Below are 16,991 nucleotides of genomic sequence, written 5' to 3'. Positions count from 1 at the left end.
TTCTGCTTCATTTGGAAGTGACAGTTTTGTTACACCTGGGATGGAAACTGTGTTTTTTTCCACATAGTATTTATAGCCTATCTGCAACTTTTTCTTTTTATTTATTTATTTGGTAACAGTTTATTTTGATGGTCCATTTGAATAGTAGTGGACTGTCTGCTTAATATCTGTTGATACTGGTCCTTCAACAGAAATTTAACTGACTGTAAGAAACTTTGCAAGTACATGTCAACTTACACTAACCCTAATCCCAACCCAACAGTTCATTTATAATCCAATGAGAATTAGTTGGCATGTCGATGCAATGTAACTTATAAATAAAGTGTGACCATTTATATATACACTTTATTGCACAGACAGGTAAAAAAAAAATAGAAAACACAACAGAGAACAACACAACACAGGAGGAATAAGAATCATGTGAATAATCCATACAGACCATTTTAAATGTACACAAAATAAACAATGAAACTATATATTTAAGTATATTGTCCAAAAAAAAAAGAAAGAAAAAAAAAAGGAAGGAAATGACAAATACAATTCAGGGAGAATACTCGCACAACTAGATGGCATAATACAACATAAAGGCACAAACACAATTCTATTTTCGTACCCCTTGCCCTTTTCCTTGGCCCTTCAAACAGAGTGTAAAAGAGAAGGGCTTCAAATCTACCCCTAAGAAATGAGCTTATAACTGTACTGTATGTTTACAGCATGGCCAAATTCATTTATGAAAACACACAAAACCAACATTAACATTATAGTAGACACTGTAAAAAGAAGCAACGCCGTTATGAGTGTATTAAAAATTAACCTTGTTTGTCGTAAAAATTCATAATAATGACAAAAAATATAAATTTGTGCATCTCCTTACTTCCGTGTGGCTGGTGTATTCTGGGAAATTTTCTTATCCCTTGGTTTTGAGTGTGGTCCTGTAAAATCCCAGTTTCAAGGGCTATCTAGCCCTTCCTCTTAGCCCTACACCTTCAAACCAAAGAGAATTGTGACACCCCTACCCCTTCACATAAACAAGCAAAACGTGGGGTTACGAGAGGAGAAGTTGGACACTTCCAATGAAGCAAAATGTGTCTTCTCACGACCGATGAAGCAAATGCAATAACATCGGATTGTAGTTTAGAGAGAAGGCAACACAGACACACCAGTTACCAAGTTATGTTTATTTCATATATCTATAATATATTTGGTGGCGCACAATATGCGTGGACCCTTAGAACTGCTTGTTGGTGTCTCCTATTGTTGTTCAGATGTACTAAGTTTCAGCAACAGTTCACAAATTTGTTTAATCAGTAACACTGGAAAGCTGTGAAATGCAAGATACAAAAATGTACTGAACATTGTTATTATTTATTAAATTTTTTAATTATGTACTTTTATTATTTGAATTTATGTAATTCATAAACATATTTATTTTCACATTTTTAACCATTTGCCTTTTTATTTATTTTTTAAATGTATTTGTTATGTAGTTCAAACCCAATAAATTTATTTTGGAAAAAAAAAAAAAAAACAGCCAACACCAAAGATGGCAATCAAAGAACATAGAGGGAAAACAATATGTAATATGTAATAAGCTTCTGAAATACACATATATATATACACACATATATATATATATATATATATATATATATATATATATATATATATATATATATATATATATATATATATATATATATATATATATATATATATATATATATATATATATATTATTATTATTTTTTTTTAAAGAAGCCCATTATGATATCAGTACACTACAACTAGAATATGTGTAAACATGATCGGCTGGAGAAAAGGACCATTATTCATCTTTGTTAACATTAATGTTCAGTTAAACAATATTAGTTCATATTGACACATTATGCATTAGTTAATGTAAACAAGCACATCTTCTGATTTTAAAAATGCATTAGTTCATTCTGAACTATCATTAACAAATGATTTACAAGAGTATTCAGAGTTAATATAAGTAAATACATTAACTAACATTAATGAACCATTATTTTAAAGTGTCATCAAGGTTTCTAACATTTTTCTAAACTTATTTTGTGTTCAACAGAAAATGGAAACTCGTTTAAAATTGCTTGAGAGTAAGTCATGAATTTTCCATGTTTCACAGCATGCTGACTTGCACAACGTGCTGACAGTTTGCTGGAAATTATGGACAAGTTGGAAAACTTTAAAATATTAACATTTTTCTCACACACCTATTACTTCAATTTTTGATCTTTGAGGGACTTTAGAATTTTCATCTTTGGGTGAAGTATCCTTTTAAAATAATACATTTGTACAGTGGTTTTGCCATTCAGGGCAAAAATCAGCACAAAGATGTCAGGATGTTGTGGGTGGTTGCTAGTGAATTGCTATGCAGTTGCTAAGATGTTTTGGGATGTTTCCAGGGTATTTTCTAGTGTTTTTCACATTTTAGATGCTACTTACAGTCCCAAACCAAAAAATCCTCCAAACATCACAATTTGATATAGGATTCATGTTGATTTAGGACAACTTATCAACAAAAATAGTGATATTTTCCTAACAAATGTATCAAGAGTTTCTTAAAGAGCCCCTATTATGGGTTTTTGAAAATGATCGTCCATGCAGTTTGTAACACAGCACTAATTAAAAGAAAACATCCAGCTGAGGTTTAAATCTGAAAGTGCACAGTGTATAAAACTATTGATTCTTAAAGGAAAGAGTTGAGTCAGAGTTCATTCATTCATTCTCTTTTCGGCGTAGTCCTTTTATTAATCCGGGGTCACCACAGCGGAATGAACCGCCAACTTAACCAGCACATTTTTTATGCAGCAGATGCCCTTCCAGCTGCAACCCATCTTTGGGAAACATCCATGCACACTCATTCACACTACGGACAATTTTGCCTACCCAATTCACCTGTACCGCATGTCTTTGGACTGTGGAGGAAACCAGAGCACCCGGAGAAAACCCACATGAACGCGGGGAGAACATGCAAACTCCACACAGAAACACCAACTGACCCAGCCATGGTTCGAACCAGCGACCTTCTTCTGTGAGGTGACAGCACTACCTACTGCTCCACCGCATCGCCCTGAGTAAGAGTTGAATGAATGATTTGTTTTGTGTTTGGATCTTTTGCCTGCACGCATCAAGTTTGACACATGATGAAGTGCCGGATCCGGTAAAACGTGAACGCGTCTTTCCTTTCAGTCACTAACGGAGCGCAGGTGATCATGGAATTGATACAGATATATATACTGTTACTGTCATTTTCTGATGAGTAATACAAAAAACTATGCTCCAACAAGGGACTCACTGGCCATTTGAAATTAAAGGAAGGAGCAGCAAAGTCTATGAATGTATGAGACTGTCAGTAACTGTTACACAGATTACATTTACCAGTTTTTTCTTCCTCCAAATCCTGTAAGTGTTTCTCATTCCTATACAAACTGTAAGTGTGATTAAAAAGGTTGCCTCGTTTTGTATAGTCTGCAACATATGCATTTAATTGTGTGTTGTAACATGTAATCACTCAATGTAATCCAACACAGGCTCATTCTAAAAACGTAGTCCCGTGGACATTTTAGAAGATTTCGAATTATGTAGCCGGAGGTACGTATGGCTACAATTCATTTTTTAAGATAAAATTGGTAGCATTTAAGGAGGGAGGAGGGGGGTCAGTCGATTGGCCGGTCGCCCAGCTAATCATTTATTCAGACAGACGATCTGTCGGCAGCGGTCATTCGCGAGAACAGCGCGGGCGCAAACGCCACTCGCAAGAGACATTTGAGATACAAAAAAGCGCACACAACGACCTCTCGTGGATTCGCGAAAACAACAACTGCAAAAATACGTATCTCCCGGGAGGTATTTTGCGGTCTCCAGAAACAACCGCAAGACTTTGTTATCAGAATGTCCCTGGGTTCTTGTAATCACTTATTTATTATAGATCAGTGCTTGTACTGTATCTCTCAGGTTAAATCTTTATGGGCTATTCACATATCGCGTCTAAAACCATGTTGAAAATGCGACGCATGCGTTTTTGAGCTTGCGATCCTCTGCAATTTGTCTTTGCTATGGCCACCTACAGTTTTTCACACACATGCGTGGCGCGGTCAACTTTTGCCATTGTGTGGGTCAGGGGCGGACTGGCCATCTGGCAGTGGGCCGGTGGGCCGACGTACTTTTTGGGCCGGGCTGATCATCGTCTTATGATCTGATCGGCCCATAAAAGGCTTAGCAGCCTATCGTTTTTTTTCTGCCTTATTAATTGACGCTGCTGTGATCTGTGACTCTCTGAAAGTAGATGCTTTTTTTCCCGGACAGACAGACCGGGCCGGCCCATATGACACTCTGCAGCCCATTGGCTCTTTTCTGTATTGACATTGGGCTGGCCCAATCACAAACTCCTATTTTGGCGTGTGAGCGTGCGTCGTCTGTGTGTATTTGTCAAAATAGTCGAGAGTCAGAGAGAAGAAACGCAAGGGAGGCGCAGAGAAATCGCGGGAAATACACCGGTGTTTCATTTAGCGGTTCTGAAAAGTTCTCCGTTCATTCTAGTACACAGCTAAAAGCGCAAATCACGTGACCAGCCAGTAGTTCAGTGGGTGAGCATAAACCCCAGGTGAGAGTATAGTGCATGTCAGACAGTTCCTTTCCTCTATGATCTCATCTCACTATAGTTGTTAAACGTGATATTGAATTCATATTGTTTTCTCTATCTAACAATTTTTATGTCATTTGAATCACTTGTTCTCAGTTAACTGTTTTGGCTGAGTGCAAAGATAAGCTAATATATTAATTTATGTAACCACATACACTGATTCTGCACATTGACTGATTGCTTACCTTTATTGTTTTAATTTAATGTACGTTATACTGTTATAATGGCCATTATTGGTTATTAAAACTGATATTCTGCAAAAGAGACAGGGTAAAGTTCATTCTTTTCAATGAAAATGAAAGGAGACAGTTATATTTAAGCCCTGTTTTGTTATAAATATGCAGAGTGAAGATGATGCTTATATAAATATGCAGCTACACGAGGCTGTTTGGTGTCTGTTAATCATAATATCAAAATGAAACAAATTTGACTTATATTATGTTTTCATTGTTTAGATGAGGTGAATGAAGTACACTGTTCCCTTTGAAGATTTACCCATGCATTAGCAGGCAGTTTTTGTTATGTTTATTATTGAATATAGGCTGAGTGAATAGTGTATTGAATAAGCTAAATTGGCTGTAGTTTATGAGTGTGTGTGAATGAGTGTGTATGGGTGATTTCCAATATTGGGTTGTGGCTGGAAAGGCATCTGCTGCATAAAACATGCTGGACTAGTTTGCAGTTCATTCCACTGCGGCAACCCCTGATAAATAAGGGGCTAATGCGAAGAAAAATAAATGAATGAATAGTGTATTTTTTAGAACTCAACAAATATCTTTATGGACAGTATACAGAAATTAAATTGAGATTAAAGTTTGTATTTATTTATTTATTTATTTCATATATATGGCTTTTGTGTTTTATAGAATATGAGTTGATAACAATATTGGACGTGCATAGATAAATAGCATTTTGATTGAATTTAGTGGGCTGCACTGGCTCAAAATGCCAGGGCCGATTTTTTGCCCCAGTCCAGCCCTGGTGTGGGTTAATACTAAATGTGTATCGTTACTTGGGGTTATGGCTAAGAATAGAGAAATATGCTGGTGTTTAACTACATTGCTTTAATGCACTCCTACATTGGGCTCACACACATACTCTGCACTCTGGCTATTTAATAACCATAGTGGGAGTTTCTCTCCGTCTTGCGCTGAATGCAGTCGACCAATCACAACAGACTGGGTCATCGAACCAATCAGCGCAGATTAACATCACTCAAAGGGGATTTGGGAACCGCTGAATCACTTAACAAATCATAATGAGAGTTGTTGGGATAATTAAGTAAAAATAAATGCATATTATAAGACAATGAAACTGTTTTTGGAGACCCCCAAAACCAAAATATGACCTTTTATAATCCATAATACAGGCTTTGAAGACCAACTTTCAACTTTTTGCTAAGTTTTAGTTTCACAGACCTTAAGTTGAAACCTGTAATACAAAAATTCAGCCTTGGATTGGTAGGCTTTTAGGTGATAGAAGTGGCCAAATGAAAACGTCCCTTAGATAGGACAAGCTGTAATGCAGGGTCAGATACTCTTACAGCAAGGGCTACAGGTCTAGAGGGGCATGTCTGAGGGTTCAGATGACATTAGCGCCACACGAGGCGTGAGTCACCGTCAATTTAGTGTTTTATTGAAGCCTGGAGCGAGCGCAGGCAATCCAATCATGAGCTGAATGAGACTAGTCCAAATCCAGACAGAGCATTGTGGAGCTCAGAACACCTGGACTGAAGATGAGGGGAATGTGGGATGCCAAGTTAGTGAAATTAATGATAACAAAGTCCTGTGCCAGAGCAGGAGCAGCAAGTGTTCTGACACAGATGGCGAGCGAGGGGGTTTTCCCCCTCCTCGTTTATTTGTCCATATCTCTGCAGTGGTCCCATTCATGTGCTGTTGTCCGCTCAAATAGCCCACAGCACATGCAATTACACCTTCCCTAAATGAGAAAAAAAATGACAGCGCCAGATTCGCCAGGTTACAGACTAGGGGGTTAAATGTGAGGTGGGAGAAAGAGATAAAGTGGGATATAGAGGAGGTAGTGAAGGTATTAGGTCAGATTCAAGCTGTCAAATGAAGGTTTAATTCCTGCGGGTAGAAAAAAAAGGCAGCCAGTGTAAAAGTTGTACATTTCTAGCCTCAACTACTATTGAAATATTTTCATGGATGTGAAATAAAGTGCTCAAGTTGATGTTGTGTTCATATGGCACAAACTTTAATCTTTTTTAATCCTTTAACATGTCCACCCTCCAGTTTTCCATTGCTTTTGCCAACCCAGGCTTATTCTGAAAATGTACCACTAAATACATTTCTGGAGATCGCGAAATACGTCCCAGGAGCTGCATTTTTTTTTGTTTTGTTTTTTGCATTTTTTGTTTTCATGAATCCACCAGAGGTCGATGTGTACATTTTTTGAGATCTCAAATGTCTCTCATGCGCCTGCTGTTCTCTCGTAAATTCACCAATCTTGACTGACTGACTGACCAACCCTCCTTTCCTAAAACCAACCAACAATTAAACAAAGCAATGCAAAAAAAAAAAAAAAGACCCTCACCTGATTTTTACCACATTTTCAGGTTTTACCACATTCTCACCCTGTGATTTACTTGTTTATTTTATTTTTTGGCTGTTTTTGTTTTACCCGCTTTCTGGAACCGTTCTTCACCGGACTCAAACCCCATCATCATCGTCAACTCCTCTCTGCGTCTCAAGTCAGCCGACGTACTGTACATAGCGATCTACTGGACAGACTGGTAACAGTGGTAAAGCTGCCCATATGGAGGTTTGTCAGCTGGTAAGCGTGAAAAGGAACAACATCATACTGCCCGGTAGTGTTTGTTTTAAAGATAAAATGCAGCCATACGTACTTCTGACTACATTATTCGGGATCTCCAGAAATATATATAGGGCTATGTTTTCAGAATGAGCCAGTGTTGGTATTTGCATACCAACCATCCTCATTTTCTTCATTTTAAAATGCAGATTTAAGTTGAACTTTAGATTATTTTAAGTTCTATTTAGGAAAGCACACAAAGCTTTGAGTAACGATAATGACATGTTTTTTAGTTGATCACAAAACAAGATATTCTGAAAAATGTTGGAAAAAGCAGCCATTGACATGCATAGTAGGAACAGATATACAATGGAAGTCGATGGCTGCTGCATTCCAACTTTCTACAAAATATCTTCTTTTTGTGAAGAAAGAAATTTCAAATTGGTTTGGAACAAGTTGAGGATGAGTAAATGATGAGAGAATTTTCATTGTGGAGTGAACTTGAATCTCTTCAAGCCAGACTGTATGGCTCTGCATTGCACCATTTTAAAAATGATGGGTGAAAAGAATTTGACATTGACAACAAAATTAGTTTGAGATATAATAATCAATAAATAAATCATATCAGATTGTTCTGTGCACCATTTCTACAGCGTTGCCTTTAAACAAATATTTTCCAGTTTGGATTTTGAATCTGATTAAAGTAGTCTTATGTAATGCAACATGTTTACGCAGTTTATAGCTCAAAAACACATTCTTTCCACTCTCACAATGTCTTTCCATGTTATTGTTGCTCTTCTCTGTCCTGCCTTTCTAAAAAAAAAATTTTAAAGATAGGTTAAAGTTTATTTTAAGGTGACATAGTTATACTATTCATTCAACTACTGAGTAACATTAATTGATCACATGTACTTACAATGTGGTTAGATTTAGAATGTGGCTTAGGCTTAGTAACATGTAATTATGCATAACGCATTGTAATTATTAATGTGTGTTACAGTCCCTGTCTTGTTTTAGTGTTTATTTTTGTTTTGCCCTCGTGTTTATTCATGTCACTCCCCATCTTGTTAGCTTTCCCTGGTTTTTTGTTATACTATTGTATATGTCACTATTGTTACTACTGCCAGTCTGTGACATGTGCATGGCACGCATGTAAATACATCACCTTAAAGTAAACTGTTACCAAGAGATGAAAAGAAATCAGTGTGCACTTCCCAAAGAAACCTTAAGTAGGTGCTTGATTAAATAAAGCCAAATAGCAAACAAACAAAAACTAGTAGTGTGGATGGAAAGCGTAACCATAGCAAAACCTGTGTGTTTTAAAACTAAAACGGATTAGTGTAAATATGTATATATAAAACTAGTGTGTGTGTGTGTATATATATAATTAAGCTGTCCCAAAAAATCTCAAGAATTAATAGGTCATTTGAACAAAGAGCAAAATAGTTAACTAGGCAGGTTAGGGTAACTAGGCAAGTTATTTTATAATGGTGGTTTGTTCTGTAAAACCTAAAAATTTGGACCTTAAAAATGGTGTTTAAAAAATTAAAAACTGCTTTTATTCTTGTCGAAATTAAACAAATAAGAAGAAAAAAGAAAGAATCTTTTGTTTCCAGAAGAAAAAAATATTATCGGACATACTGTGAAAAATGTCTTCCTCTGTTAAACATCTTTTGGGAAATATTGAAAAAAGAAAAAAAAATCAAAGGGGGGCTAATAATTCTGACTTCAACTGTGTATATATATTTTTTTTCTTTTTTAATATTTCCCAAATTTTATATATGCAACAACGGACTTGAGACACAGACCGGCGTTCTAGTCCAGCAAAGAACTGTTCCAGAAAGCAGCTAAAAAAACAAAAGGCAATAAATAAAATATCGCCTCAGTCATAGTTTCGAAAACACTGTCAGTTGGGTTTAGCGAAAGGGGTGGGTAGGGATATCAGTCGGCCTCTGGTGGATTTGTGCAAACAAAAACTGAAAAAAACACACCTTCTGGGACACATTTTACGCTCTCCAGAAATGTATATGGGGTACATATCAATAATGAGCCTGAGTTGCAATTTACAAACTGTATGTTGACTGATCTGAACTGTGTGGCTGTATACCAAATGAGGGTCTGAAACATCATTAACATGGCAACATTTTCTCGCATGTCAACATGCAGCTTCATCTGCATGTTGATGACCGAAATAAACCTCTCTCTAATTTCACTTGTCTTTCATCTCTTGATTGGTCCAGCTGCCTTTGGCCCTTTGCATCTCGCTTTGATTAATTGGAACAACTGATAAACTCAGCCCTGATTTACATGTACAACGGATTCATTTCTCTCTCAGTGCAGACAGAGGTGGAGTGTCGGAACACTATTAAGAGATGAAAAAAAATCATTTGTTGCGTTCTGTTCATCGCTGATATCACTGGAAGGTAATGAACTCCTTAGGCTCTTTCAACTGTTTTCCGACATCCGTGATGAACAGCTTAGCTCATGGCTTTGCTTAGTCACACACAAACAAACACACAAACAGACAGGCACACATGCATGCACATACACTGTTGATTCTCTATTAAAAATGAGATACTAATCTAATATTGCTCTTGTAGCTACTAGAGCATAAGGCTAATAATACAGATTTAACAGATTGGTTTTAAGATACCATGCATGTCCACAAAAATAAATCTTGAATGCATTTGATGTTGATAAAGATACATTATCTGTCAAGTGCATCAATGTAGATGTATAAGAGTGCACATTCTAACCCTTTGTAGCCTATTATTTCCTATATAATGCACACATTTTAATGCCTCAATGGCGTGTTTACATGACATAGTTAGTTTTTAAAGAAAAAGGACATTCTTTTTAGTCATTTTGGGTCTTTTTTTACATTAAAAAAATAGTTTTCAGGAATAAAATGCAAACTTTGAAACCATTAAAACTTCTGAAAACCCTGTTATTCTTGCTGACTTAATGTTTTTAGTTAACTTTTCTAGTCATCTCAAATATTAAATACTAAAATTTTTAAGTTAAATTTTGTCATTACATTTTTTACAGTGAGTAAACTATTGTAAAGTATTGTTTATATATATTTATCAATAATGACTATAATTGAACTATAAACTAATAATGAACAATACTTGCACAGTATTTATTAATATATATAGTATAACATTTACATAGTTTGACATCTACTAATGCTTTATTAGTTAACTAACTGCACTGTTAGTTACTGGTTAATTAGTTAAAGTTATAACTAATAAAGTAATGGTAACTAATAACCTTAATTTTTTTTTATTTTGATTGTTATGCAATAATGTGCACCTTTCATAGAGATGCTTTTAAAGAATAACTATTGTGAGAAGCGCTATACAGATAAACTCGAATTGAATTGAAAATCCAAATTCATGCTTGTTAACATTAATGCAGCTGAGTATTAGTAAGTGTCTGTAACATGAACTAACAACTCACAACTTTATTTCCATTAACTAACGTTAAACAAAAACAGTAATAAAGTTCATTGTTTGCTCATGTTAGTAAATGCATTAACATGAATTATTACAACCTTATTGTAAAGTGTTACTATTATTTATTCGAAAAAAAGTTTATTGAAATATTGAATAAAGGTGAATTTATATTGAAAAACTGAACAAAAGTGCTGAGCTGTTTTTAATTAGCTAAATATTCCCATATGCAGTACTATATAAGGTGTAATATTGTATCTCATATAGGAAAAAACACAATTGTTTGTATTTGTTTACAAATTATAGACACTCACCGGCCACTTTATTAGGAACACTTTACTAGTATCGGGTTAGACCTCCCTTTGCCTTCAGAACTGCCTTAATCATTTCTGGCATAGATTCAACAAGGTACTGGAAATATTCCTCTGAGATTTTGGTCCATATTGACATGATAGCATCTTGCAGTAGATCAGCTGTTTCTGAAATACTCAGACCAGTCCTTCTGGCACCAAAAACCATGCCAAGTTCAAAGTCACTTAAATCACCTTTCTTCCCAATTCTGATGCTCAATTTGAACTGCAGCAGATCGTCTTGACCCTGTCTACATGCCTAGATGTATTGAGTTGCTGCCATGTGATTGGCTGATTAGAAATTTGGTTAACAAGAAGCTGGACAGGTATACCTAATAAAGTGGCCGACATGTATCTAAATGTATATTTCTCTTTCCCCTCCCCTTAATATTATTTTATGTGTATTTCATTCAGCTAATAGGCTTTGACTGATCTAAAAGTCATGTCCTCATATAAACGCATATGAATGTGTCATAAATTCAGCAAAAGTTTAAAAGAGTTACATTTTGTCATGAGATTATATTGACTTAAAAGCAAAGAAAAAAGGGTCAAATGAACTGGAGAAAATAAAATAGCTAGATCTGACGTTCAGAAGGATAAAAATAGTAGCTTAACCTTAACAATTCCAGAACCAACATGTTTTAGACAGAATTGGTTGGTGAGATCAGCGCCATCTGAGCTGCTGAGTATCAGTATATCTCAAATCTCAAACATTTCCTAACACTGTAAGTTCCCACAGGCAATCACTCTAAATGCTTCTCTCTGAACTCATTCCTACAGCATCGTCTCGCTCTTTTTCCTTGTCTGTATTTGGCTGATCCTCAGCGATACGCTACCTCTGATTCCTCCAGACGCTAATACATGTGAGCAGGCCACAGCGCTCCATCATAAACCCCATATCTCACCCTGCTCCTCATCCATTTTTGAACTTAACGCCCGACTCGCGCAGATTAAACAGTCTGAATCAAGGTCAGACGGCTGTATCTTTTGAAAGTCACATGGCAGTTCAATCACATACCAGCCACGCTGCCCCGACCAAACACACACAATCGCACACACTATTAGACAGCGAAAATGAAACGAGGAGTGAGAAATCCATCATTGTCGCATCCACTGCAGTGGAAAACTATTTTTATGTCAGTGCATGTGTGTGTGTGTGTGTGTATGAGTTTATGAGTGTGAAAGCGTATGTGTGTGTCACGTTCACACTTTCAAACAGTTGATGATATTTTGCTCTGACAGCTTGCTGGTAATGGCCATCACAGACTCGCTGTTTATGACAACAGGCAGACATGCAGCTGAATCCCTGTACGCCATCTTTATCTGTTCAATCTGTGTGTGTGCCTATATATGTGTGTGTGTGTGTGTGTGTTTGGTTAGGTGACTAAATCGTTTTTTATACTCTGGTTGTGAGATGCCAAAACCCATACAACATACATGGTTGGTTTTATTGTGTGTTAGTACTGTACATCCCCTACTAGATGAGGGTCAAATAAGACACCATACATTTACAAAAGGGATTTTGGTAACACTTTAGTTTAAGTAGCACTTCCCACTGTTCATTCATTCATTCATTCATTCATTCATTTTCCTTCGGCTAAGTCCCTTATTTATCAGGGGTCGCCACAGCGGAATGAACCACCAACTAATCCAGCATATGTTTTACACAGCAGATGCCCTTCCAGGCGCAACCCAGTACTGAAAAAACCCATACACACTCATTCACACACACACACTAATACACTATTATCTATTGGCTTATTACTAAGACCACAAGAAATCTTTGAGTATTGAGTAATTATACACCATTATTGAGTAATTTATTGACTTATATGTGAATTTGCACTGTAAAAAAAAAAAATCCCCCCCCCCCATTATTTATCATTTTGAATTGGATTACGGGACCTTGACCTTTCTTCCAACAACTCTTTCTTGATCTTTCTTTCTTTTTGCAAAGTTTGAATTTTTTTTTTATTTTTTATGTTTTATGTTAACACGTTTAATAGTGATATAAAGTGATATTTTAGGCTCCATTTTAACGATCTAAGCATAAAGTGCATGACACAAAAGCTTTAAGGGCGTGTCCGAATCTACTAGGTCTAACAGGGTTGTCCTTATTCTCTTAAAGGGCAGCTAGATTACCCATTTTTTCCGATTTATTATGAATCTTTTGTGTCTCTAGAATGTTTCTGTAAAGTTTCAGCTTAAAACACTCATCAGATTTTTTAATACACCTTTTATAAGATTTTATTTTATACATTTTTGCACTGGGTTGCGGTTTTGCTGTACTGCGCCTTTAAGGCTAGTCCTCCCCGTCCACCGTTTCTACGTGCCTTAATCTCCTCCCTCGGCTGTGTCAGACAACAGACAGACATAAAGAAAACAGATCTCACATAGCGTTTGTGAGAAATACTACAGTACTAACTACAGTACCAACTTTTCCAATGAGTATTTGATACATTGTTAAATGTTTTATCATAGGTGCCTTTTAATGAGTTATGGGTTTGTTTTGAGCATAACTTGCATTAAACCAATCAGAGTCTCATCTCCCATTTCCTTTAAAAGTCAGTTGAATCACGCCATAGTGCATTTGCTATTTACATCTGGACTTTTTAAGTGGAAAAACTAAATGCTTCACTAGCGAGAAAACAGTTAAACAGACCATGAGGTCATGCGTGAGAATAAAGAATGAGCCTCCTTCATTCTGCCTCTTTACTTTCACTTTCTCTTTACTTCTTTACTTTCGTGGATAAGGAAATGGTTTTGAACGCACTCCACTGAAGACATCCATAAGCGTACATATTTAATTTAGTTTGTTAAGCACAAAAATTGGTTTCAAAACTATTTCTATATCTAAATTCTAATTTTCAGCAAACGAATAAATGAACAATAGTAACGAAGTGTGGTCAAAAAACTCAGTACTGTAACAACAGAAAGGTACTGTAACTGAATTACATGTCCTATTCTTATGCCCCACATGGTGATGCATATGTCTTTAAAACTCCACAGAAGGTCAATCAAAACTAGTTTTTATTAAAACAAATATAATTATGCATAAATAATACTGCTACTAATAATAACAACATTATGACATTATACAAATTATCATGAATAAACTGAAAAAAGCCCCCCCAGATGAGGCAAGAAGGAAGTGGTTTGTATGTTTTTATATTATATTTAAATTGTTTTCATTTGTAAAGATATTTGTGTATTGCTGTACATCCGGTGCATATTAAGCAATGTGTACGTGTTTGAACCCACATAGGCTCATAACTAACACACTCTGTGCTGGACTTTTGACTTGCTTTTAGATGGTTAATGGCAGGGTCTAATGGTGCAGTTCTTCAAAATTTCTACAAAATATCAACAAAATATCAACATTAGTCCAGATGAGTCCATAAAGTGATGCAAATGGATATGCTAATTAAACAATGTGGCGCAAAACGTGAAAATTACAGTTGCGCTGGTCTGAAAATAGCAACAAATCGCGCCAAACACTTCTTGGACCTTACTGAGCCGGTTGTACTGAGCGTTGTCTGTGTTGGTGTTGTATTTTACGGTACAAAAACCTTGTCATAAACTGCCAGTACATTTTCTGTTATTTTAGACTCATTTCCCTATATGTTATTTTTTTATACATTATAATAATTCAGACTACAATCTGTGCTTTTTAAAACACTATTGCTTGGGTTAAGGCTAGAGGAAGGGTGGACCTATTGGTCAGTTGGTCAGTCAGTTGACAGCGGCCTCTGGTGAATTTACATGAGAACAGCAGGCGCGATTGGCATTCACGAGAGAAGTATGAGATCTGAAAAAGAGAACCCAAGGGACTCGCAAAAAAAAAAAAAAAAAACTGCAAAAAAAACAAAACAAAAAAAAAACTTAGCTCCGGGGACGTATTTAGCACTCTCAAGAAATGTATAATAGGGCTGCGTAATCAGAACCGTCCTGGGTAGAATACTTTCATTTAGCTTTGTGTGTAAAACTGCCATGTAGTTTAGGTAAAAACATGTGATCTATGTAGCGTGACTATACAACATCAATCATGACAGAAAATACTTGTGTATCACATAATACATTAATGATTAATTAAAATATATTTTTACAGTATATATACAGTAATTATTAAGAAAATTGTATTGTTTAGATGATTTATGCACAATACAGTTTCTAAAGTCATATTTTCAGTTTCAGTTCAGTGGATATTTTATATAAGATACCAAACAAGTGATTCTAATTGGACTTGCATTGTAAACCTTAAACATTCATTGTAAAAAAGCTATTTATTTATTTTAATTAAATGTGTTACGTTTTTAAGTTGTAACCTCAAATTATTCTGTGCATACTCACAGATTTTTATTGATACAAGTGACCCAACTAAATCTGAAATCTATTTCTTAAAAAATGTCAAACTAAAGGTTGAGAGTTTGTGGAAAAGTTGTATACAAAAGAAGATATTTTAAAGAATGCTGGTTGCTGTGACCCATTGACTTCCATAGTATATATTTTCCCTTGTATGGAAGTCGATGGGTCCCACAACAGAGAGAGTTGATTTCTGGGCAAACTAAACTTTTAATCAACTCTGTACAACAACTTTTCAAAAAGCTGTGTTCTTGATTTATTTTAGATGCCCATGAACAGAGAAAGTAGTTTCAATAGCACATTACTGGCTACAGCAGAGAAGAGAGGAAAAGTACAGACAATTGCACTTGCCAGAATAACAGTTTAGCACTGTTTCTGGACAAAGAGTCCCAGCTTGCTATTATCACAAGTATAGGAGAGGCTTTTGCAGAGAAACTCCAGCCAAAAACCCATCCCGATAACAACATTTAGGTTGGCAAACAGAAAGTATATAAAAATATAGCTAAATGCTGTAATTACTGAGCCAACACAGAAGCAAAATGACAGGCTTAAGCAGTAGAGAGTAGACTAAATATAATATATATACATTTTCTTTCTTTTTGGCTTAGTCCCTTTATTAATCCAGGGTCACCACAGCAGAATGAACCGCCAACTTGTCCAGCACATGTTTTGCGGAGCGGATGCCCTTCCAGCTGCAACCCATCTCTGGGAAACCCATCCATACACATTCGTTAACACTTATACACTACAGACAATTTAGCCTACCCAATTCACCTGTACCACATGTCTTTGGACTGTGGGGGTAACCGGAGCACTCGGAGGAAACCCACGCAAATGCAGGGAGAACATGCAAACTCCACACAGGAACGCCACCCAGCCGAGGTTTGAACCAGCGACCTTCTTGCTGTGAGGCAACAGCACTACCTACTGCGCCACTGCAACGCCCATAATATATATAATATAATATAATATAATATAATATAATATAATATAATATAATATAATATAATATAATATAATAAAATATAATATAATATAATATAATATAATATAATATAATATAATATAATATAATATAATATAATATAATATAATATAATAATACAGTTTATTTAACCTTTTATACATACACTGGCATACACTAATGGCCAAAATTGGAATAATTATGATTTTTTATGTTTTTTTATTTTATAAAAATATATTATTTTGCTTATATTGGCTGCATTTATTTAATTAAAAAGATAAAGCTATTATTATAGTTTAAATACAATTTATTATATTTAAAAATGTATTTAATAACTGCATTGTTAATTAAATGATAATACATAAATAACAATAAAATTAATATAACATTATTTACACAATATTTCTGAGAATCTATAATATTTA

General features: G+C 35.4%; 1 protein-coding gene across 4 annotated transcripts in view; it reads right to left on the bottom strand.

Annotated features, from left to right (window-relative positions):
• htr2cl1 (5-hydroxytryptamine (serotonin) receptor 2C, G protein-coupled-like 1) overlaps positions 1-16,991 on the bottom strand; it is a 78,656-nt gene that overhangs the window by 12,103 nt on the left and 49,562 nt on the right.

The sequence above is a fragment of the Danio rerio genome, chromosome 7 (genome assembly GCF_049306965.1).
Source record: "Danio rerio strain Tuebingen ecotype United States chromosome 7, GRCz12tu, whole genome shotgun sequence".
Taxonomy (NCBI): domain Eukaryota; kingdom Metazoa; phylum Chordata; class Actinopteri; order Cypriniformes; family Danionidae; genus Danio; species Danio rerio.
Note: the sequence above shows the minus strand (reverse complement) of the source record. Positions and strands in the feature narration are given on the sequence as shown.